This window comes from Xiphophorus hellerii, chromosome 23 (genome assembly GCF_003331165.1).
Source record: "Xiphophorus hellerii strain 12219 chromosome 23, Xiphophorus_hellerii-4.1, whole genome shotgun sequence".
Taxonomy (NCBI): domain Eukaryota; kingdom Metazoa; phylum Chordata; class Actinopteri; order Cyprinodontiformes; family Poeciliidae; genus Xiphophorus; species Xiphophorus hellerii.
In genome coordinates, this window is record NC_045694.1 from 1,640,574 (window position 1) to 1,666,509 (window position 25,936).

The window sequence follows — 25,936 nt, forward strand, 5'->3', positions numbered from 1 at the left end:
TAAGACTGAAATTGTTCATACCAGTGGCAGATTTAGATTTCAATCATTTTATTTTGTCTAAAATAGTTTATCTTCATATTTAACATCTCAAATAACTACCATCAAAAAGATGTTCAGTAGTTTAGTATTATTCTTAAAGTGACACTATATTTCCACCAAAAGCATAAACACAAACAGAATATTAATGACAAGCCTAAGTTCTGCATAAATATGTTTCTGTGCGCATTTAAAACAGAACATCAGACTAAAAGCTGCTGAGTAAAAATCTTATCTGTATCAGCAGATGTGGTCGGCTTCTGAAATATTCTTAGTGCTATAAGTTTAAAAATCTCCAATAAACAAAAATGTTGCATATAAAACTTATTTTTTTAATGTAGGAACATTTCAGTTCTATAATTCAGTGAATGGGTAACAGAAAAAAACAGTTTCCTAAACCAAGCTCGCCCTAGTCTGATCCATTTACTCTCAAAAAGTTGCAATAAAAAGAAAAAGAAATAAAACACGACAACAAATCAAGCACAAAGCAGCTCAGCCGAAACGAGCCTGAGAGTGATGACTTTAAGTCCAGTACAGTCAACTTGTGCATTAATCTGCAACACCATGGGAATTCAAGAGGAAAGTAGTTATACCAAAGGCACATATCTGAAATATGAGCTCATAAGGTAACAATTTATACAGTGATTTATCCAATAAAGTCAGGAGAAAGGCTGTCTGAAAGCAAAAGCTTGTCGACTGAACAGACTGACATTCTTCCCTGGAATTAAATGAACTCAGTGCCAACCCCAGTCTCCCTGTAATTCCCCACAATGGGCAGAGGTGGCTTGTGGGTAGTAAAAAAACTCCTAAAATTCTGTCAGCTTTCAGGTACAAATTATAATGTATGCTCCAGTTCTGACTAGCATTGTTACTGTGATGTTTCTTTTATGTGACCACACTAGAAATGCCTTCTTAACGTCAGTGAACTGTGCAGAGACCATACACTATAAAACATTGCAGTTGTGATCAGAAGCAGCTGCAGGTCTCACATTTACACACAAACAGTTTCTCTCTCTTGTTAGGGTTTGCATGTGTTACTGTAATGTAGTGGTCTAATTATTCTGAGGATTATCTGTAATACTATAATTCTTCACATCTGCAATTAGTTTCTTCACCACATATTTGGTCATAAAAGTCACCTCAAACTAACTACACATTTGGTCGATGGAAAGAGTCAACAGATGATTATACAATCTGTGTTTTAGTTGCTTCAGACAATAAGTTGCAGCCTGAGTTAAATATCTTTGATAAGAACAATGACAGAGAGAGCAATAACTGATCTAATCCATTAAAACAACCTGAATACTTACAAAGGACATTCTAATAATATAAAACTATTAGAATATTAAAGCAGCACTTGGAGTCACATTGATGGTCTGCCTGCTCACTCCCTGCTTGACTTTTTACTTGAGGTATGAACACATGAACACAACAGCCTAATCTTCCTTTTTTGATGCCCAGATCCAAACATTCAGTGATTTATCCCATCATCTTGGTTTGTTTCTGCAAACAGGAGATAATTCTCTTCCATAAAAGTTGCACATTGTAAGCGATTATCAGTTTTAACGTGGATGAATGCTGCAATACGTTGGCCAGCCTTTGCAAAGAAACATGAGTTTAATTTGAGTCTAACCAATTGTAAGTCACAAATCCTTTTAATTGTCTTCAGTTTTCAGACAATACTGGATTTACCATCAACAAACTGTCAGCCTTGTTCACAACAAAGAGCTTCAATTAACTCAAATTTCTGTTATGTTCCAGCACCTCTTCATAACTCTGTTCACAGCTGCAGATATTTAGGAGCACATAAAGAGGATTAACTCCTGTTGCAAATATTCAGATAAGTTTGCTGCCGCTCCTCTGGAAGGTTACCCTGTCAGTCACACAGCAGCTTCTTAGCAGTCGCTGTCATACCTCCTTACTGCGCCTGCAACTAAGAAAGACAAATGTTGCGGGAATACAAATCAGCTGACTCAAGAATGACAGAGGAGGGATTTGACAATAGCTCAACAAGTCAGTGATAAAAATATGAAATATTACTAATGACAAATAGCCTGCAATCCATCAGCTTCCTCTTTTAGCAAGTGATGCAATGTGAAAGCATTGGGAAGTAAATGTTCAGCTACAGTCTAATGAATGGATGTCTGTTTTTCAGATGGATGACACAATAACAACAGAAATGTGTCTCAATGCCAAATTTCAGAGCAGTCAAACTGCAGCATCTCTAAATCTGCTGCTCCTCCCATGAATGACTGGATGTGTGATCAACACCTCCCAGTTCTGTCTTCATGCGACTCCTCATCACTTCCACTCACCACTTCCTATTTATTCATGTCTAGAGAAGCAAACTAAGATCAGATCTACTTTACTGAGGGGAATTCTTTGACCTGCGCAGTGATTCTGTTATGGCGATGAAGGTGAACACAGAGGATCACTGGCTTCAACGTTTTACATGAAGAAGTTCAGCTGCTGAAATATCAATAAGACTGTTGCTTCCTCAGCCTTATGATGCTGGTTGTTCTCTAGAGAACCACTGAATTTATACTGGGATTAAAATAGTCACACATTAACTGACTGTGTGACTCCTAAATGCAGCTGGTTGCACTGGATTTTATTCAGGGGTGTCAGAGTAGAATGCCTGATTACAAATCCACACTTCTTAGGAGTTTTACTGGTGAAAGATTATTTAAAAACTGTGTTTGTCTTTTCTTAAGCTGGATGATTAAAGATTAGGAGATATTTTGTTGCAAAACTTAAAGGGATATAAATAATTTTAAAAGATACAGTGCAACATGTTTTTTAATTCCCTCATGAAGTTGATCATAATTAGAATTTTTCTGAAGCTAAACCTTTAGACATCCTCGTTTGCTGGGTTCCTTTCTGACGTCTTCATCCTCACAATGCTTCACATGTTCATTCCTCCTGTGTCTTTATCTGCTTCACAGCTAGGTGGCAATATAAAGTCTGAAGCCTGGTTTTGTGTTGATCTACATAATTCCTGATGGATCCTTTCATGCTCTGCCACCTCCTCACCTCTTAGGATGATGCTGCTGCCTGCGATTTCTCTGGAGGAGCCTCTGATGTGGCAGCCTTTGCTCTCCAGCTACTGCTGGGCCCCTGGCAGGACTGAGGTTAGGAAGTGATGATGTGTTTATAGAGGGAACGACATTCTAACACACATTGCAGCTCACATGGAAGGGTTTCAAACAGGTGGCATCAAACGGATTTGGATGGCGGCTTTGAGAGCTATCAAAACATCTCATCGGCGGAGCCATTTTCTTCTCCGTCTCGTACGGCGGCTAAAGCGTACAAACCAGAGCGAAGAATAACAGTCGCTTTGATCTTCTAATGAAATTCTGATGATGCTTGTAAAGTTTTGTATTGTCTCACCATAGTGTGTCCTATAAGCTCCTTCAATAACATGTTGTGTTCATGAGGATTACAACACCAGGCAGCCTGTTGGTGTCTTGCTCCGACGTCTTTGCATGTGCCAAGAGCTTATTAAACTAACTTCAAAGAGACGCGTCAGATCTTGGTCTTGGTCACTGAGTGCAATACAGACCCTGATCAGAAGCTAAAAAAAACTAAAGGTGCCTTATGGAGGTAAAACAAGCAGGAAGCAGCTTTTTTTCACTCCGAATAATAGAGAGACAACCAGCTTTTACCTACATTTATAGAGGAATCTTCTTTCGTTGTGGCTTCTCAAGTACTTCACCTCCTCCACTATTAAAATTTTATTCTGTCCTCTCTGTGTAATGCACTGCATAACCAACACATTCTCCTTCTATGCATCCCTAAGTGGTTTTACTGACTCAGGCCAAACAAACAGGGAAAGGACACAAAAAGCCATTCTAAACGCTTCACCACACACTTTCACACTTCTTTTAATCTCTGCATGCGTTGCTTCCTGGAGGCGTGGACTCTGTTGAAGTTTGAAATGATTGGGTCTGATTGTACCTGATCGTTAACGTTTGGCCATCGTGTATGTAATGCACCAGACCGATGAAGCTTACCAGACGCCATGTGCGCAGTAAACAACCTCATGGTGAATACGGCCACCACATCTTCGCCAGCAATAAAATACCTTAAGCATTTATTTTCCACCGACTTTAATCACAAGATATTTGGAAATGTTGCCAAAATGAACTGAATTGTTTCATTTACTTCCTCCGTTGACAGAAAAATATAAAACATAATTTGGTCAGGTTTCCTTCTCTTTCAGAGGTTCTCATATATGAAACCATCAGCAATAAAAATCTTAACAGATTTTAGAGTTTTTCATTCTAATGCCTGAAACAAAAACAAATATGTGAACACTGATGCATTGTGGAGAATGTGTCTAATGTGCATTTTCATGTATTTTTTATTAATAGTTACAGTATTTCAGCAGGCGTGTGTGGGTGTGTGTGCGATAGCAAGCCTTAATTTCTAATTTTGCAGTTTCTTTTTTAAAAGTTCCAGCCATGAACTGGATTTGCAAATTAGCTAGTGGCTAGAAAACCTTCATAAAAACAGAAGTTGCTTGTTTTTATCGTGACATTGTTTACTGTGCTGCTCTTGATTAAATAAAAATAAACTGAACTGAATCTACATCATCATTTACAACACATCCTGTTCACTGATTGAGATAAATAGGTGAATGGGAGAAATCCCAGAAGGAGCACTGAAGGGAGATGAGAATCAAGCAGAAATGAACAGAAAATAAATGACCAGACTTGGACGACCGACCTTCTCACTCCACGTCTTAATGAGGAAACCTAAACCTGCGATCTCGTTGTTTTGGTCACGATCCAAAGCTAATGACCAGAGTTGAGGGCAGGGGCGGAGATCTACCAGTAAATCTAGAGCTTCATCTTTCAGCTCAGCTCATCTTCATCACAACAGATGGTACGGCGCTTCCATCACTGCAGACGCCACAACAACAAGCCCATCGCTCTCCAGCTCGACTTTGCCAGGACAAAGTTCTGCCTAAAGACCCTGATGAAGAAAGCAACACTGCATTGCCCAGACAGGGGTCATGGTGGTCTGATCCTCAGCTAACCAGGCTGGCTGTCAGGATGTGGAGTGTCCAAAATGCTGATAATATTTTGTTTTAATTTCCAAAAAAGAAATTAAAAGTAACAGGAAAATTGAAAAGTAGCATTTACAGGACAAAAAAAACCAACAAAAAAAACATTTTATTTCTTTGCAGAGCCAACAAAGGATTATGAAATCATACAGAAAATGTTTTATTGTGTAAATGATAAATGTTATTTTTGTCCACTGAAAGGGACTGAAACAATTTGGCTGAATTTGAACAAAAGCAATAAACGTTCCTTTCTGTTCCATAACTCCCAGCAGCCGCCTTGAGAAAAAACATGGATCCAAACTATTTATCACAGAGCCGGGGCAAGATGTCTACTAATCAGTTTTTGTCACTTTCTACCTGTCATACTGTGTTTGCACATGTCTGTGTTTTCTATCTCCTCTGTGTTTACAATAACCACATCAAAACATGGAAAGATCATTAGTTACAGAATTTTTTTTTTTTTTTTAAAGTCTAAGTTTTCCAAGTCAGGGATTTGTTGATAGATAAATAAATTCATTACCTTGTTTTGACTCAATGACACCCCTTTGTGTTGCCCAGACAGGGACAAATTGTTGCCTGCATCCTCATTCTGTGTGTTTTACACGGCATTTATTGTCTCTCAGTGGAATCATAAAGATGTCTGACGAACCAGTCAGTGAAGGTCAGAGTTTCTGCCATCACAGAACCAGTAAGTCCAGCAAAGTAAAAGCATGAAAGGGTTTTACTGGACCCACTAAACCTCAGAGAACATCTGCAATGGCAATTAAAGCAACATGCATTTACTGTTCCATTAACAGTAAAATGCAGTTATACTGTTACAGGAAATGTAAACAGTTAACATGAGATTCTGCAGCGTTTGGTTGCTTTCTGTTCCACAGCAGGATGTCTGCTCCTCCAACCAGGCGCTGCGATCTGGGACTCCTGAGCGGCTCCAGTGGTGAGCAGCGAGTGGACAACCTCAGCAGTTTAAAGTTGTGGTTCAGGACTTGGCATCTATAATGTTTCTATTTTATTTGTCAGATTGTTTATAGATAAATACAGAGATGACTAATATTTAAAAATTATGTCACTAGGGAATTGAAAGCCAAGCAGAACGTTCTCTAAATCATCACAGAACATTACATTGTTCTGAAAAAGCATTAATGCCTCTTGATTTTCTTCCACATTTTGTCACATTATAGCCACAAACTTGAATGTTTTATTGAGAAGTTTGTAACTAACTGTTAGCAGGAGCAGCAAATATGTAGGGATTGTGTTCCTGCCGACTAAACAGTGTGCATCTAAATGAGGACTGCAGACCTGAGACTGGAGTTCACCTTTCAGCAGGACAGGTGAACATCCAGCCAGAGATACAATGAACAGCTTACATCAAAGTGTATTCATCTGTTTGGATGGCCTAGTTAAAGTTCAGACTAAAATCCAGCTGAAAATCTGTTGTTAGAATTGAGATTTGCTTATTATTTACCGTCTCCATCCACTCCAAAACTCCAAATCCAAAGTCAGTCTCTAAAGTTAAACCCTAACTCACGCTACAGCCATGTGGAACAAACATTTTTTGAACAATACATCATATTTTTTCCACTTTGCAGTTGTAAGCTAATTTTGTGTCTGTCTGTCTGTCTGTCTGTCAATCAATCAATAAAAGGCCAATAAAGTTCCAAATGTTGAAGAGATGGGAAAACTTTTGCACAGAGTTCTCTCTTTTCAAAGCCTCAGAATAGTTTAGTACAGAGTAGAAAAAGTCTCGCTCATGTAAAGTCGACTGGAGGTTTTAAAATAGAGCAGTAACATATCGGAGCCTCATCAGGCCCTTCATGGGCCGAGTTGACGAAACCGTTCAGAATCAGGGATATTTATTCAATCTTCCTCTCTCATCATCATCATCACATTAAAAAGTAGTAGTCACAGAGAACAGCACGTTCTGGTGGCCTAGTTTAAAAAGCCACCCACGTATTCAGCTGCTATCAGTGCACCTGCAGGTGTGCTGGAGTGTATATTTATACCTCTACAGAGAACCGAACACTGGAAAGGTACAAGATTCTTTTCCCATTGTGTCACAGCTTCCTTAGAGGCCAAATTACTTCTGCTTCCAAAACACGTAAAGATAAGCAGGACGGGGATTTGAAAAGAGGAAAGTTTGATGTTGGAAGTTTATTTTCTCTACAACACCTTTTTTTTCCCTTACATGTAGCATCTAGCACACTTTGCCTTTACTGCAGCCGAGGTATCACCAATATTCATGACTAACATCTGCTACAGTCATGCATGAAATCCAGCTTTATTTCCAACAAGGCTCATTTTTTATTTTAATTCTGTTAATAAAAATGATTAACTTACATCTCACGTATGAAGGTGAAGAACATTTCTGCTTCTTTCCAGGAGAAAGAGTCGACAGCTCCACGTGCAGAGTTACTCTGAAAGACAAGGAGCATAAAAATCATTAAGTACATAAGATAAGCATGATAAAACATTACAGGAATCTTACTGTCCTTTTTGTAGATCTCTACATCACAACCAAAAAATGTTAAATTTTGTTTTACAGCTGCAATCCAAAAATAATCCCAACACGCTTACTTCAATACTCCCTGTAAACGTGGATTTCTAAAGCTAATGATCCAGTAACATTATTATAGAAAACTATTTTGAGGTAGATTTAACTGCAAGTTCAAATAAAAGTTTGGCTCTTTACCCAGTTTCAGGACTCTGAGCATCTTTTAGCGTTATTTACTTGCAGACGAGCCTCCTGCTCCTGTGAGTCTGAACGTTTGGCCATTCTTGACACACAGAAGCCGCCGTCTCAGTGATGTTTGCTGGGGTTTGTGCTGCAACAGCCTTCCTTAAATCCCATCAAACATTTAAATGTGGCGACTATAAAAGCCTCTCGGGGTCCAGTTGGGATCTTTTTCTCAAGCAAGCTTTGGCTGACTTTGGAATGGGACCGAGATCACAGTCCGCTAATCCACAGGTTTAACCCGTCAACAGAAGGCATCACATCCCTCTTAAACAGACCTGGAATTACAGAGAATCAACGACTCCAAAAACACCAAGTCTGGTGCAAAAAAGGCTCCACATCAGTAATGACCTATTTCACCAGATTTCTGGTCAACCAGTCCCGATACTTCCAATTTGCTTTCACCGGTCCATAAGGCTGCCTCTGAAGTGTTTTCCAGATTTCTCCTGGCATGGTCCAGGTGGTTTTTGGTGTCAGTTGTGAATGAAGTTCATCCATCAGGTCCTTGTTTCTTCAGTGTGGGTCTTCTAATTACCACTGGATCGTTGTACCAGCCTTCATCAGTCTCCTGCAGAAGTTTCACATAACCAGGATTCTCAGAGCCCTTGGTGACATTTGGTTCTTTCTTTTACTGCCAGGCAGGTTTGCTGTTGATCCATATATTCAGGTTTCCTTCTAACCTTTCCAGCTGTGTCTTTTTTTGTTTACTTTTTGTAAATCTTTTAACACCTGAAAGGTTTGTTGATGTCTCTGTGGACCTGGATGAGGTGGAGGTCGTTCCTGCATCACAGCTGAGCTAAATGAAGTCTCATTATCGTCTTTCTGACAGACTAATTATGTTTCAGCTTTAAGCCACTCAGCTTTAGAAACAGTGTTTAATAATAATGTTGAATACCAACGATATGGCGATTTGAATGAAATATGGGACTACACAGAACTTTATGATTCTTCTGTTGCCTTTTTGCATCACTTAAATTTTAAAAGAAGTCACTGAAAACAGAATAAAAAACCAACTGATTATTTCCTAGAGTCTTTGTGGGGTTAAATATTTAAGACCACAATAATAGATCCTGACAATATAAAATCTTACAGCAGACCAACACACATTATAGTGATTAAGAGTCATAGTCATTAATAATTCAGTTATTTTACTTTTTTTCCCTTTTCACTCATTTACTGTTTTCTTGCACCGTGGTGTATTATAAATAAATACTTTATTTTAAACTGTAAAAAAAAGTTAAGATACAAAATGGAAACTTTTCCAACTTATTTTATGCTTTTACAAATGTTCTTTCAGGGAATAATATAAAAATGAAGTTAGTTTAATAGTTTCACAGAAAAAAACATTAAACATTAATTTTTTCTAGAAGTGCTCTAAAATATTTAGATCTACCAGGAATGGAGGAAAACTGTTAATTGTAATGATGATAATATAATTTGTGGCTCAGATCTGTTTTCAGCTTCATAATGTAGGAAAAATGGCACCTTGTAAACGTCTCAGTATAAACATGCAGCATGGACTTACACTGTTCACCACTTTTCTGCTTGTCTAAATGCTATTAGAAGCCTTTTAATAGAGGCTTATTTCCAACTTTAACAAATGCATCATATTTTCTCTCATTCAGGCCTTTACTATCTTTAGGTTTATTTAAGGCCTGTTGGATGTACTGCAGCATTTTAGGACTTCTGGGTCAGCTCCCTTCGCCAGTTTGCACTTGTTCGGCGTGTCAGACGTTCAGTTTTTCCTCAGTATCTGTTACTGATAATGGGACTTTAAAATGGCGTCTTTTTATAGCTCTAAAGCAAAGCTTGTCTGCATTGGAAGCAGAGTGCCGCACTAATAAAACTAACCCGGTTGGTAGTCAGGCGGTTAGCTCTGGCATAGCGAAGCAGCTCGACTCGTCCTATTAACAGCCTCCCTACAGATCGCATGAGGACAGGGCCAGCCGGGAGGAACTGAGCGCAAGAAGAGCTAGTGTTAGCACCAACCACTCACAGCTTCCAGGTGGTTTTTACATTTCAGCAACACACACACTTAGAAACAGAGCTCAGTAATTGGCAGCTCCACAGTCAGAAATGTGGCATTAGAGACACCAGCCACATATAGTTAACTGTATTTCAGGAGCATGAGTGGGAAGCACTGAATCTTATATAAAACTGCTGACTAGTGATGAATGTCTTCATTTTCCTACAGTGGCAAACTGCAGTTAAAGATCACTAAAATAATATGGCATTGTTGCATAAACTGAGTTTAATTGGAAAGAGTGTGAGACTCCACTGTTTTTTCTGATCCCCTGATAAAGATAATTGCAAAAACTTTTTAGAACTGATCTGGTTTGGGATTAGAGGAGATGGCTTCTAACTTACTTCTTAATTAGAGAATGTTTGTCAGCAAAAATATCAGTATAAATAATATCAGTCATCTGAGGACAAATACAAAAGGTAATGCGCCAGTAGAGACCAGAAAAAGCTTCAGGTCATTAATAACTTAAAGTGGTGGAGCTCGGCTCATGCTTATTAGCACTTAAAAAATTATTCTCAACATGTGGCTGCAACTACCAATCCAAGCACTCAGAAAAGTTCCCAAGCCATGCTGAAGCCATAGCTGGAGGAATGAGCTGCAGAAGCTGCTGCTGTGGCCCAGGGTCGACTGAAGCAGGTTGAGTGTGTTACTGGATGCAGGTTGAAGGCAGCGTGTACCTGACAGGCTGTCAATGAAAATCCTGGGATTGTTTTTTCTAAAGAAGAAGGAAGAGGAGGAAACAAAGACGGAGGAAGTGCAAGCTGCAGCTCACTGGGGATATATTCATCAAGATTCCAGCTGATCCACATGACTGTGTTCTGGTGTGTAGATTATAATATGACAGCACAACTTCATCAATATGTAAAAATGATAATATTGTAGCACTTCAGAGGTCACTGTGGATCATCTCACAGCAATCTGTGCACAAATACAAAGATAAGTTGGATTTAATGTTGATGATAGCCTGATTGCTCCCACAGGTGTTGTCATGTGGGTCTTCATTCAAGCTGTAGCATCATGAGAGATGGCGCACGTAGCAGCACATTCCTCCTCCTGCTGCTGATAAGCTCATAATGGGAGCCAAGAAACCTTCAGTGTACAGACTGAGGTCTTCCAGAGCCACGGTGAAAACATTCTGCTAATAAACAGAAGATGCAGAGCAGCGTCTGACAGGCAGCACAGGTCAGGCAGCACAGGTCAGGCAGTGCAGCCGGGTCTTAATCCTGGGTTAAGGGCCTTAATTCTGCTTCAGTAAATGACCTGCCTGGTGACCAATCTACAGATTTTAATGACATGAACCTTGGAGCAGAGGGATAACCACAGTATGTCAACCAAAGCCATGAGACCTTTAATCCTGATCTTTAACTCAATCCCACATTCCCTTGATGCTTTCAGTCCTTTTAGTTGACTTCCTGTCAGCATTTCTCAACATAATGAACGGTCAACATGAAAATATGTAGCATATTTGATGTTATTAGAAACTTGCCTTTAACAGTTTCAAAAGTTCAAAGTTCTCACTGAGCAATCTTGAACATTTTCAGTTGATTTCTAGATTACCAAGCATTTAAGGTGCTTTAATTTGTGAATAATTTGTGCAAATTATGCTTTTACCAGAAACATACCAGACAGCATAAAACCACCAAATGGTCATTTACTAACTTTTATGTTTTTACTACAGTAGCTATAGTTTATTCCAAACAGTATAGAACTAGAAAAGTCAAATAGCCTCCTGGTTCACACCAAATTACTGACTGTTTTCTTCCCGATCTAAAAATCCAAGCCCAGTTTTGTCTGTTTTAATCACATCGTTTCAAAGCATCCAGGTGAAAAGGATTTTGGCAGCACTTTCTGGATCCATTAGCTCATTCAGCCTCTTTTTCACCAAAGGGGTGGATTGCCTGTCCTGGGAGGGGATTTGTGTGGAGTAAGAGTGAGAGGACACGGAGAGACAGAAGGAGAAGGGAGGACCAAAGTACCATGGGGATGAAATTTTGAGTTTGCCAAGGTCAGCATAACACTCTCTATGAAATGAAAGTCTGCCAAACACACACAGACCAGCAGGCAAACACACACATACATGCAGCATCTTGCTGCCCATATTAGCTCTGCCCTGAACACAACCTGCTGAGAATTGCTAAATTACCACTGAGCTCACACTTGGCTATATAGGTCTGTACACCCCCACACACAAACACACAGACTGCTTGCTTTCTCCGTTGTGTCAATAAATTAGTCTCTGCTCATTTTGAGTTCCCCACCTTTGACCTTTGTCTTTTCTGCACTAAGGTGAGGGCCAGCTGTCCTGAGTCCTGACAGCTGGCATTTGTCTACTGTTTGCCAAGGTGCTCCTCATGACTTCTGACCTTGTTGGTAAACTAAATCCTCCATTTACTCATAACTTCATGATTGTTTGCCGTCATCTTCTGAAAACGGTTTGCTGGGATTGAAGGTAATGTGAGGCATCAGGAACTATGGTTGTTCTCTGAGCTTCCCAGTGATTTTGGAGCAGCTCACTCCGTCTGCAGGTTATTTTCCTTGAACCATAAAATGGCTCAAATTGGAGTTACAAAAATAAATTTGCCAAATGGATCAATTTTGAAAGAAAAAAAGAATCACATTTTTTGATAAAACATTTTTGAGCTTGGATGATGTGGTTTTTTTGGCTGTATAGAAATTGTTGTATTTTGCAAAACTGCAATGGAAACACTTTTTTCACATCATATAAGTCATGTGATCAACTGGGGGATGAGAACAGTTTGTGATTCTAGTCTAGTCATCAAATGAAGGAAGTTCATGTTATCCTCTTGCATGTGGTTTTTTGCTCCTTGTAAATTTGGGATGATAATGGACCGGTGTACCAACAGCTTTGGTTTTTCCCTCACAGCAGACAACAGCAGCACTTGGTTTGCTGCAGACCAGACCCTGGTGTGTGTATCCATCTCCTGCTACATTCTAGCAGCATTTGGGAAGACTCCAGGACTCCAGGCATTCAGGACTCTAGGCCTCCAGGACTCCAGGCCTTCAGGACTCTAGGCCTCCAGGACTCCAGGCCTTCAGGACTCTAGGACTCCAGGCCTCCAGGCTCTGCTGCTCATTCTAAGGGGTTACATCATTCTGATTCATCTCTGTAGTTCCTGCTGTTGGTTCAGGCTGCAGGAGGACAAACTGACCACTTTCCCTTAGTCTGGAACTCTGTTCTTCTACTACTCTCCTATTTGGATTGCTTGCTGTTATTTTAACTGTTAATTTTATAGTTTTTTCTGTCTGTAGAAACTACACCTGGTCTGGCGTTCTGGTTGGGTGTCACAGTGCTGCCAAGAACTAAACGTTCTCCTGCTATTAATACTTTACCAACCACTAACATAGAAACTAGACCTATATTGGTTCATTTTTATGGATCTTCTCTTTCTGCTACTGAGCGAGTCTCTGGTTCTGCTGGAGGTTTTTTCCTGTTAAAGGAGATTTTTTCCTCTCCACTGTCGCTACATGCAGGCTGTATGTGAGGGATTGCTGTACAGTCTACTGTTGCTACGTCCTCCATGGTCAACAAATGTCCAAAGCAGTCACTTTAGATGATTTCTCACATTTCAACAGCATAATTAGCTTGGACTGATTCAAGGTTCTGCATTCTTATATGTCAGAAATATTAATAATCAGGGTTTGTTGGTGTACATTGAGTTTCCCAGCTTGTCACTTGAATCATAGTCAAGGCTCTAGGAGTCGTACAGTACTTAGGAAAGAGCCACTCTGATCCGACTGATACTTTCTCAGTGTGGTTGTTTTAAACCATTTCAACAATATGAATATCTGACTTACCACAATTAATTTAATATCTATCATTGTTGTTAACACAGAGAACAAGTGGCCTAACAGTGCTATAAAAGGTTGTTTAATGTTTTATCATAGCCCTTTTAGCACATTAAATAATCATGCTTTAGTTCCCTTTCAAAATTTAGGAAAGAAAAAACCAAAACAATGTTCTTGGATGCATGTTAAAGCAGTTATCAGTCTTAAAACATTCATGCTTATTCATTATAAAAGAGTCAGTTGTGACAGGGAGAACAAGAGAAGTATTCCTGCATAACAAGGATATTTAAGTCCCTTATAAACAGAGAGCATTTTCCGATCCTTCCAGGGCAAGTCTTAACCACCAGAGTGCTTTTTGAAAGTTTTTCTTTTTTTTAGATTCCTCTCCCTCCATTTCAAACATTCCTTTTTCCACCTAATTCCATTTGAAGCAATATTAAAGCTGTGATGGAAATATATTTTCATACTTCTGCATTTCCTGTCTTGTGTTTGCATTTATCATCATAATTTCTTAGGAGTTTTCTGAAGGCAATTGGGGCTAAATAATTGATGGGGCCTGAAAGCTGTTTGGTCCCTGCAACTCCTGTAGGAAAAAAAAAAGAAACTCCAAAAGCTTTGAAACAAGTGAAAGTCAGCAAGCTTTGCCTAAAATTACAGCTGTGTTCCGTCATGCCAAGCATTCGGAGCTGAAACAATGGAATACAGTTTTCATTACAATGTCAAGGCCTCGCAGGCAGAAACATCAAAGAACCAATTTGACTCGGCTTTAGGTTTACCAAGAGAGAGATGCAGATAAGAGCAGTTTCAAAGAGAACATGAGCATGGAACAAGGGGCTGAATTAATCACATAATACAATGTGCACCTCAAAGTAAAATATACTTTATATAACTCATACAAATTTGTCATCCTCTGTTCAAATGCTTCGTCTTTAGGGAAGTCTGTGCAGGGTTACAAAAGAGCAACTAAACAAGTCTGCTAAAAGTGCTAAAAGAAAGTTTAGTGAAATAAATATTTTTTATATTAAAATTTCAGATAACAGATTGAAAAAGAGTAAGCTAAAAAAATGAAATGTGTTTTTATTGTATTTAATATTTTAATTTTTCCTTGTGTTAATTTGGCAGAAACAAAACTGGTGCAGTCAGTCCATTTTACTGTAATATTGATGTTCTCTGTGTGCAACAAACTGAAGAAATTAGTCTAAAATATGAATATTTGCCTTTTCAATCTGTTTTTATTGTCTATGAATCAGCTGCATGACAGAAGAAGATTGTTCAACCTTTATATGAGCCAAGTTATTAGAAAATGCATCCTTTGCATTATGAACAGAAAGACGACTGCACGGCCATCAGAGCAGAAAGTCTAATCAGAATTGTCTTGTGCTGTGGCAGTCGAACGCGAAATAAACGATTCTGTTCCCCTTTCCTCTTTGACAAGGTAATACATTTTCTTGGATGTTATTTATGGCCCCCCAGGAAATTATTGTGTCAGCAGCGAGAATATTTGTAAAGTTATCCAAATTTAAAACATAATATCAGTATTAATCATCTCAGAAGAATTCTTCCTTTCCTCTCATCGGAGTTCAGTTGCATAAAGAACAAAATAAATGAAACTTAGCAACAGAGAACCTTGTTGAAAGAGCAACACAAACATTCATATATTCACATCTACCTTTACTACATGCACTATGCATATATCACATGTTCAGCAAGTTCAATCAGTATTTTTACTTGTACAGTTGGTCAGATGTACTGGTAACTCCATCTGCATGAAGTACCAACATTCTGTCCTGTTGACATCAGAAATTCACCATTTAGGGCTTCTATTGGAAAAAGCTTCTGTTTCTATTAGAGGCTCCTGATTCGGTTGATTTTTTAACAGAATAATCAAGGCTCAAAATAATTAGGGTAAGCTTTGTCTTAATTCAGCAACTAAATGTAACAAAAACTTACAACAAGCAGCAAAGAAATGCACTGGATGTTTATAGGCGTATGAAAAAGTTTTTAATTTAACAAAAAATGAAGGAATAACAAGATGATGTATCACAGCTTATATCCATAACTTTTATCTGATTTTTATGAAACTGAAATGTGTTGCTGTGATGTGTTTACAGTCACAGCAAAATAGGAGTTCTCACTTCTGACACATTTAATTAATCTATCAAGAAAAAATAGATTAGTTTCGAAAAGCAGCCAATCTATCTCTACCTTACTACTTTAATCACTTTAAACAGGTTTTAAATGTGTACAAGTTACTCTGAGAAAAGGTATGTGTATATGTACATTGCGCTGACAATATTTCATTAAAAGAAATGCTGTTTTTCTCACAGTGAAAGATTTTTTTCTGTTCAATCTAATTTTAGCTTTAAAAACACAAAAAGAAATGCATTTACAATTTTTAATTCACATTTAGACGAGGGTCTGATATGAAATAATCAGGTTTCAACATTTTAGACGTATCCTGTGTTCAGTGGAGTTGAAGGGAATGTGAATTGTATAATAACTGCATGATCACGTTTATTCAGCTGGAAACTCTTGTTGAACTTACAGGTTAAACCCATCTGGGTCCCTGAACATGTTTTATCTGATTGCTGTGTTTTATTTTTGAATAACTGTCTGTGTTTATCCAATCTGAATAAAATGTGCCCAGACAAAATGAGTCTTTATTACCCTCCTAAACCTCTGTTCCTTCAGCAAAACAATACCTTTTGCACACATTGAAATTTAATTTCACATTCATCCACTAAAATCTACATTTTAAAGAAATGTACATCTACAAATTTATATGCAGTTGGATTGGAAAAATACTAACCAGTTAAATCATCTGGAAATTAAATGCCAAAATAGAAAACACAGATAAACTCCTTGGATTTACAGTATAATGTTTCAAAAACTTCTTCCACTGCCAAGTCCCTCATCAATCAATAAAACACCCTGCGTGTCATCACTCTGTTCCTACAGGATGAAAAGACAATGTAAAGCAGGGAGAGGATAAATTAAGACAGACAATGCCAGACCTTTGTGCCACTGACTGGGTTTCTGTAGCACCGCAGTGGAACAGAGAATGTTAAAAAATAGGAAGATTTTTCTTCTGTATGTGCCATCTCCAATATGAGAATCCTTAATTACACACAACACACAAAGGAAACATTTGGTACTGTTCTGCTGTTTTCTCGGTAGAAAATGAAGCATCTTGTGGGCTGCAGGAGCAGAGCGAATCTCAAAGCAGCAACTGTAACAAGCAAACCCACAGAAAACCATCGGCTGGAAGAGAAACCGTTTCAGCAGGACCATGTGAATTTAACCGTGTAAAATACCTACTCAAAAGAATTATGTTCAGTACGTTATTATCAGCTTTTATGGACTAAGAATACAAACAATAAAAACTAAATCCATCATCTCTAAACACCGGCACAACCCCTTAGGGTGGAGAGGGGCAGATTCCTGTCTCCAGTGATTATTGGGAGTGAGGCAGAAAACACCCTGGACAGGAAACCCTGGACAGGAAACCAGTCCATCACAGGTCAGCACAGACACTCACAGGAAAACACCAAAAGACTAAATAACAGTCATTCAGCATGAGACTCTGGCCTTACCCGGTTCAGTTCATTCAAAGGAAGAGAAGTGGAAGCTAAATGATCAATTAAATGACTGCAGATTACAGGAATGCTTTCAAACTTAAACAGCTCAGTCTTAATAATGCTATAGAAGTTGGTTTATATAAATGTCTCACTCAAAACTTAAAAATGTTCTCTTATTTCCACTAACTCGATAATTTACAGTCATATTGAACAAAATGTATAGGTTGTAAAAATCACAACCTAAAAATGAAAAATTCATGTTGAATCCAACAAACGGTACAAGAATGGAGCCTGGAGGAACCTCCATATGGGATTTATTAATTTTACGACTTCCAAATGACAGATGTAGTCCCGACCAGCCAAGAACTGGACCAACCCACAGAACTAAATCCCACTCACATTTCCAGTCGGTCTGTCAGTGTGTTAAATTCAGCTATTTCAACCCAGAACTGACATCCAAAAATATAAAGATAAAAGTTTTTCTAGTAATATTAAAAAGAATGGTCATTTAAAATCAGATACAGACTCAGTGTGATGTAACTACAAACCTGATGGAAAGATCCACAAAGCTGGATCTCTACATAAACTTCTATTCCAATTGTATTGGTCAAAAATAACTTAAATACTGTAAATGACATCACACCTGGACCAATAAATGTTACATTTTTCGCTAAAGTTAACTATTTAACTAAATATACGAGACTGTTGTGCAATAACAAAATGTCTTCAGTCAGAGGCTTTTTCAGATTTGTTATAACACAGACTGCTACAGGAGATCCTTCCTGCACAGTAATAAGCATCTACAGATACTCTTTGAAGAAACTTGGATAATAATAGTACAATAATGTCTAATTTCCCTTTGGATATTATAACGGATGTTAAATTGTGTCATTGACTTTCTGCCCAGTGATGTTAGCATGTTTCACCTTCCAGCTTTCTTCTCATCACTCTCTGACACCTGTGTGCACAACCTTATAAAACCTTGCAAAAGGCATTTAAATGTCACTCCAGAGTCCCTCTGTCTACCAATTACTGTGCAGCACTTATTTGAAAATGACAAACCGGAGCCATAAATCTGATTTTCTGCAGCAAGAAGAACAAGGTTTAAAGATTTATTTTAATATCACCCATTTATGAATGTCAATCTTCTGAATTATTATTTTTATCACATCATACTTGCTATCTATTTTCAAGATAGAAAGTATCTTGAAAATTACTTGCTCTTATAGGTTAATTGCGTGTTGAGTCAAATAAATTCATAACATTAGGATTGTACCTTTTTAAAAAAGTAAAATGCTGCTGTTGATCTGGTGACTTTTTAAAATATCACTGGGACTGCAAACTAACGCACAGTTTGTTCACTGACCCAAACAAAGCTCACACCGTCCAAGTGTTGTCTGCGCTGAAGCAGCAGTTCTCTGCATGCGTGCTCTTAGCGTTTCCTGGTACGTATAGCAGAATAAATAAAACATGTCATGAGAAAGCTCTGGAAACTAAATGTGCATCTCTTTTGCTCCCATGAGAATTATTTGTCTTTCCTCCGACACTGGCTCAGAGTCATTGGGGTTTTCACAGAACGTAAATAAATAAAAACAACAAAATCTCTATTGGTTGAGTTGGATGTTTGGTTCATTCTGTGGAAAACTAAAAGCAACAGACAGCTAACGTGGCTGACCAGGGCAGAAAAGACCTGGAGCAGTATTCAGAGCTGAAATATTAATGAAGATAAAACTAAAAACACTTAACACTAAATGCAAACTTCCAAAGACAAACTGCAGCCACCAAAACTGAGGAACAGATTTATTACCTGCTCTGTATTTATGACATTTTTACACCAGTGGAAACCTACAGATGTAAATCTATATTCCTCTCATCTGACAGCTGAATTCTAGTCTGTTTTAGAATCAGCTTTACCCACATACTCATTTATAATTTAAATGTCAACAGAATATAAAATATGCTAAATATTACCATACTTCTGTAGCCTGCAGAAATGCACAGTGCAGTTTAGTTAAATACACATTGCCCTGGTGGGAAAGCATTCTGTTTCTATTGAAGTCGATGGAATATAGTCAAAGCTCGAACATTTAATAGGGCAAATTAATGAGAATATAATACTGAATATACTGTAATAGAGCCTACTTATCACATTGAAACAGTATTTTATAACTAATGTGTTCTAAAGTTATACATTTTCGATCTTTTACTTCTTTATGTGTGCAACTTATAAGATTACTGAGTCAATTCCTGCAGAGCAAGCACAAAAATAGGAAATCCTGATGCATGTGTTTTAGTTTTGGGTCCTTGGAGCGTCTTGGCTTTTTTTCTTCTTTACCTTTTATACACAGAGGCTTATCTCTCAACTGCAGTGCTTTGGTTTTTTGTGCTCTCATTGTTGTGCAACTATTCAAACCCAATCTGCCTCTGTTCCCAACAACAAATCAGTGTTTGGCTCTTTTTGTCTGCAGGCCTAACCAACTGTCGCTTTCTTATTCAGGCTCTCAACCTCCTTGCCATATTGTCCTCAGTTTCTCATTGTGTTTGTCACCGTCTGCCTCTTGTTATTTATGGAGACCCAAACTGTGGTTGGGCCGAGCGGGCCTGGATCGACGCTACGCCACAGCAGAACCTCCCAGGAGCTTCTGGCCTCCTGCCTCACCACAGCGTCCTGTACGGAAATCCAACGTGTTCGACATTTTCATGTGAGGATCAAAGGATATATTTGAGGTTTAAATAATATTTTAAATTAATGTTTTTGGGGAATTATCTGTAGCTTATTGTGGTCCTCTGACCTCCTGTCTCCATCTGAAACTTTTTAGGGAACGAAAGAGCAAACTGACCTCTGGATGAGTACAGGGCTTCCTAAATAATACGAAATAACTTATTTAAAATAATTCAAACATTGTAACAGTACACAGATTCAATCCATACAAAGTAGTTTATTTCAACCGTTCATTCATAGTTTACATTATTCTGGCTCACAACTAAGGAAATAATAAATTATATTATAATTAATATAAATAAAATAAATTCACTTTCTTAAATAAACATATCAGAACAATAAAATTATTTTTAACACAGAAATTAGGCCTCCAGCTGAAACCTTTAGCTGTGTTTTCTGCTTCAACCCGAGTCATTTGATTCAGGTGTTGGACCAGGGACACGTCTAAAAGCTGCAGGACACCGGGCCCCCAGAAGAACCCGGGGTGAAATGTTTATATTCAGGCTCTTATTTTAGCTTCCTCCCCTCATGTTCCCTTTCTTTTTCCAAAATAACTTTATTTCAAATGAGGAAAATTCAGGATGAAACATGGAAAGCAGAGGCTGCTCCAAAAGCATGACTGTTAGGTTGATTGGTCTCTAAATTCTCATTTCATACGAGTGTGTGTGTGTGGCGTGTGTGTGTATGGTGGTTTGTCCTGTCAGTCGGTGTGTTGTCCTGTGATGGACTGGTGACCTGTCCAGGTGACCCCGCCTCTCACCTGATGGCTGCTGGAGACAGGAACTAGCATAAGTGTTGGATAACGGATGGATATGAATTAAGATGATTAAATAATTAATAACGCTAAAGAAAAAACCTACGTCAAATCAAAACAAGCCATGTGGAAAAATGTTTCTGTTGAATCACATTGTTTCTTTTCCCCTAATTTTTGAAGGATCTCCTGTTTGCATGTAAAACTATTTTGGTTTTGAAGTTTTTTTTCCAAGATTTGAACGTGATCCAAACTGTTCATTCACACAAACAAAACACCACTAATGCATCTGCAGCCAAAATGTTAACAGAAAGCAACTAAATCCACCAAAAAACTGAGAGAAAAAAAAGAAAGTTAAATGCAGTCAGCATGTTTTAGTCACAAAAGGAATCTCAGCCGGAACAACAAGAGCGCTGCTGATGAGCCGGCGAGATGGGCGGAGCTGAAGGTAGGGCCTGTTCTCCACGTGTGGTGAAAATCACAGGAACCCTCTCAAACTCCACGCTTTTCTGATGTTAAAACTAATTAACATGAAAATCAACTCAGGGGTTTCATTTAGAAGACTAGAACATGGTGCAGCGTTCAGCAGCAGAAAAGGTCTGGGCTTAATGACTGAAGAGCTTTGGAAATAACAGTCCTTGTGTTTTCAGTGTCTCAAAGATAAACCAACGAGGGATAAAAGGCTTGTGAATGAAAATCAAAGGCAACCACAATAAAGTCTGGGACAAATCTGCTTACATTCAACATAAATCTCTTTTCCTGCAGGTTTAAAACGTCTACAGGATGACTTCTGCTCCCTGTATCAGCTAATAGAGCAGCTCTAGCAACGGACTATCATTCAACCAATTTAGAAACCACATGGCATGTCTTTTCCATTTTCACCCATGGCATGCATGGTCCTGGGTGAGCTATGACCAGGTCACACAGAAATATTAAACCACAGGCTGCTGGAGTTAATGCATACTGTTGGGAGCTATGCTCTAAGCAGAGGGTTTTTAGATGCCTCCGCTCTGAAGTTTCCATTGTCAAAGGCTCAGGCACCAATAATCACTCACTCTCTCTGAACCATTAGGTTTTTGGCTGTAACGGCAGTCTGGTCTCACAGAAGACATTTATTGAGCCGCTGCTTTGTTGTACAGCTAATTAGGCAGACCTTGTTGTTTCTGTACTCCTAACATGTATTAGCTTGTTTATCCGACCGAGTGCACACCAGCCACCTTTTCACATGGTCACTATTTGCATGTATACCAGCAAAACAGGACACAAGAGACAAGATCCCCAAGGTGTTGATCAGCTGCTCCAACATTTCTGTGCCATACTGCAGTTTCATAACGCAGCTTAACTGCTGCAAAGACACAAACTTCTTCAAACAGACGTATGTGCATTCTAAAATAAATACATTTCTGTAGAGTTCAGTACAAACATGTTAAAGGGTTTGTTTTAAATGAAAAAACTCTTTGACTAACCTGTTCCCTGCTCACCTGTGGGGGCACTGCACCACGAACCACTGAAGGAAACAACACAAAAACCTCTGAAGACACTGAGAGCAACTCGTGGCATGTAAATAAAAATGGAGTGGCGTCAGACTTAGTGGTTGGATGATTTCTCTTTTGTCTTTGGTAAAAAACCACAAGCCGTTTCTCCCACTTGGGACTCATGTTTGTTTAGGCTGCGTTTACCCAGAATGGGTTAGAGTTGGGGAAAGGACCATATTTATCTAGTCTTCCTTTTCGAGTGTTTTCCACTCCACTTGCATCAACATGCATTTGAACTGCAGCAGAGTTCACTTCAACAAACCGAGAAGCTAAGTATTCAGGTGGACCAGAGTTGACTTTCTGGTTTGCATCTGACTTCACACCTCCCCAAACGAACTGTTCTTTTTAGGCAAACAAACTAAAATTCAATTAAAGCAGCTGGTGTGAATGCACGCTTACATTTTGAACCATATAACTAGTTCGACTTTAGATTTTGACTAGAGATGGTAAATGTTGCCTTTCTTAAAATACAGTAGATCAATCTCTAATTTAGAAAAAGAATGACAACTGTTGAGTTGGATGCTAGCCTTAGCATCGTTAGCCAGCCATTGCACATAGTTCTGTTCTCTTACAGTTTGCACAACACATAATGGGGATTACGCCTTAATGCTCAAACATGCTAAGAGAGAACAGAATTAGGGCTGTTGTAAACTAATATTTTAGTAATCGAGTGATCTATTGATTATTCTTACGATTAATCGAGTAATCAGATAAAAAAAAAAAGATAAAATAAAACATTGGTAAATCTAACATAACAGCAGTATTTCTGTCGCATATCAACATTAGTCCAATTTTTCACAGTTGAGCTTCCCTAACAATAACTTTTCTGTAGTTAAGAAAATTAACTCGTAACAATAATAGCTCACTTTCCAAGTTAATCTGAAGAAAAGTTATACAAAAATCTGAAAGTATATTCAATTCAATAATAAAGAGGCAGGCTCAGAAATACGCTTATAAAAAATGTCTATACTCCAGCTTTTGGTTTCTGTATTCATCTTCAGTCAATTTAATAGATGAACTCTCACCTTGCCCAGACATTTATAGCTTCTGTGTTTATGTTATTGACGGGATTTGACTCCTTCGTTCGTCACACACAGAAACTCATCTACCATCTATGTGCCGCCACGACGTTCTCCGCCACCCATTTGTTGAGACCAGGATGATATGAAATACATTTTCCGGTTCGTCCGTAAAGCTACACTTATGTTAATCTTCTAATGCGCAGTCGCCCGCAGTGTTCAGTCTATCCGCTCACCTGTATAAATACACCTGCAGCGCTCTTCCCCGCTGTTGGCTCTGAACCGCCACCAGGCAGCAGCTCTGTGAGGAGAAAAGCTGCCGTACTCCAGGCATCGCGCCAGTTAGTTTAAAGATGCTTATTGGTCCCTGAAAAACGACAAAGACCCAGACATGATCATGAATCAATAAAATCCTCCCAGGCCAAACTTGAAAACGTTAAGATGCTAACACTTAGCTTCCATCAACAACTCAGGAGGAAGTGAGAGCTAATTACTAAGTAATAACCCGGCCGGAACACGGTGCGCTAAATAATAAAATATAATTTAACGAAGCTTCAAGGCAGATACATTTTCCTCGAGGAATTTTAATAATCAAGGTACTCAAAACACTCGAGGAATCGTTTCAGCCCTAAACAGAATGCTCATGCAGGGAATGAATGACTGATTACCTGTTTCCCAAATGCTCATGCAACCCTTGACAAGATGCCTCCCTGGGTAGCAAGCCATAACAAAGCTAAACTTTGCAGGATATCATGCCAACTGTGGATGAATATGCCTAAAACTTAAGCTCTGTTTTCAACCTGATGTTAAGATTGATTGACTGATGCAAAAGGTCTTGTGCAGGTGAAGTTTGTCTCATAAAGTGCTGCTTTATGAGACACTTTATGCTGCTAACCCTAACCATCTTCTATAAGTTATACCCAGCTGCATAAATGTTTCTCATTACTCTTTTCATTACTGTATACCTCTACATAAACTTCATTAGCAACACAAATCAACATTCAGCAACAAATTTTTAACTGAATTACCAGCACTTGCGATGTCATAAGTACATTTCTCCATGCAATAAAACTAAGTAATGATAAACATAATAGAAGCAAAGCATTGCAATGTGGATAAGTCAGTCTTGGGGTGGAAAACTTTGCATTGGTAACAATTTCCTTAAAAACAGTTTCTGATTCAGGGAACCGTTTATGAAAACAAGAAATAAGGATTCTTAGATTTCCCCCCAAAAATCGGCTAAAATCTTTCCTTGTTTTTATGAGCCCAGGAGAGATATCTTTCAGACCAACATCTGAAATGAAAACATGGTGCACTGTAGCTTTAAAGGTCCTGTGATGCGTTTTCCTAACAGGCTTACTGAACACTTTCTACATTGATTCAGACACAAACATCTACAGGAAAAGCCTCTTGAGTTTGATAAAGAGTCTTAGCAGTAACCATTAGTCTGCATCGTTTTGGATCTCTTTACTATACGATCAGAATTTGTTTCAGCTTTAGAAATATCCTGATTTATGTAAGTCAAACACAAGGTTACATAAGTGCACTTCTGAGCAATACTGAGCCATGAACATATGCTGATCCAACAAGAGCGGACATGCCTGTGTAAACATCAGATTGTAATATATTAATAACTTATTCATGTTTGGATTGAGCAGTCACTTTTTAAAGATAATGCATGGTGATCTCAGGCTAAGAAACCGATCGCAGCGTTATGACCCTGGTTTGTAATCTAATCCATTCATAACCACATAGTTTTACTCGACAAACAAACAGCTGTTCATTGTAACGCTGGTTTCTGCTAAAAACACGAACTCCAGTTCAACAACTAGGCTGTTCTGTGACATTGCACTTGCATTTTAATAGCAATACCATTTAGGACCAAATCACTGAAGCCTAAATTCTGACAGCTGTGTTTAGGTAATAAATCATGAAATGAGCCGAGGCATAAAAATAATTTAAAAAATGCATGTAATTATAAGCATGGTTCAGTCAATCTGGCCTGGCATGGAAACTCATGCCCACACACTGATTTTTAATTGCTCACTTCACAGGACAATTCATGTGAGCACCTGGGAAAGGCATGTACAGCACCACAAAGCTAGGTTTCAAAAGTTTAAAATATAATTTATTTATGAATAAATAAAATGGTGGGTCAAACATAAAATCAGATCAAAAACAAAGATGTGAAGAATTAGGAATTTGTTCTCTTCATCATCCAAATCCATGATCATTAAAGTGTTCTGGTGTGTGAAAGCATCCGCTAACATATTATCCATTTATCTATCCTTCTATGCAAATTAGTCCACAAAGTAAATTAGGATATTAATAAAAGAATTGGGAATAATGTAACAGCCATATTTGCATTGGAAATTCCCTCAATTTTTCTGTTATTTGAGATGTTTGTGAAAGTCTGCTCAAACTAATCAGATCAAATCCAATCATTATCAAAGAACATTTATTGCTCTGAATTATGAATCTACTTTATTGGAATTTTTAAGAACTTTTGTTACTGCTGGGAATTCCTTAAAATACAGAAATATGTCAATTAAAAATAATTACTTTTAGTACTTTTAACTAAAGCTGACAACTTATTGGTCTTTTTCAAGGTTCAGTCCTTTCACACAAAGTCTTTTCCAATATCTCTGCAGAATCCAACAAGGAAA

The 25,936-nt window shown here is 38.3% G+C and overlaps 1 protein-coding gene across 6 annotated transcripts in view; it reads right to left on the reverse strand.

The window, feature by feature from the left end:
* lingo2 (leucine rich repeat and Ig domain containing 2) overlaps window positions 1–25,936 on the reverse strand; it is a 199,080-nt gene that overhangs the window by 152,498 nt on the left and 20,646 nt on the right. For all 6 annotated transcript variants that reach the window (XR_004338070.1, XM_032555136.1, XM_032555137.1 and 3 more), the window contains exon 2: window positions 7,442–7,518. The gene's annotated coding sequence lies outside the window, so the exon portion shown is untranslated. The remainder of the gene's footprint in view (window positions 1–7,441; window positions 7,519–25,936) is intronic.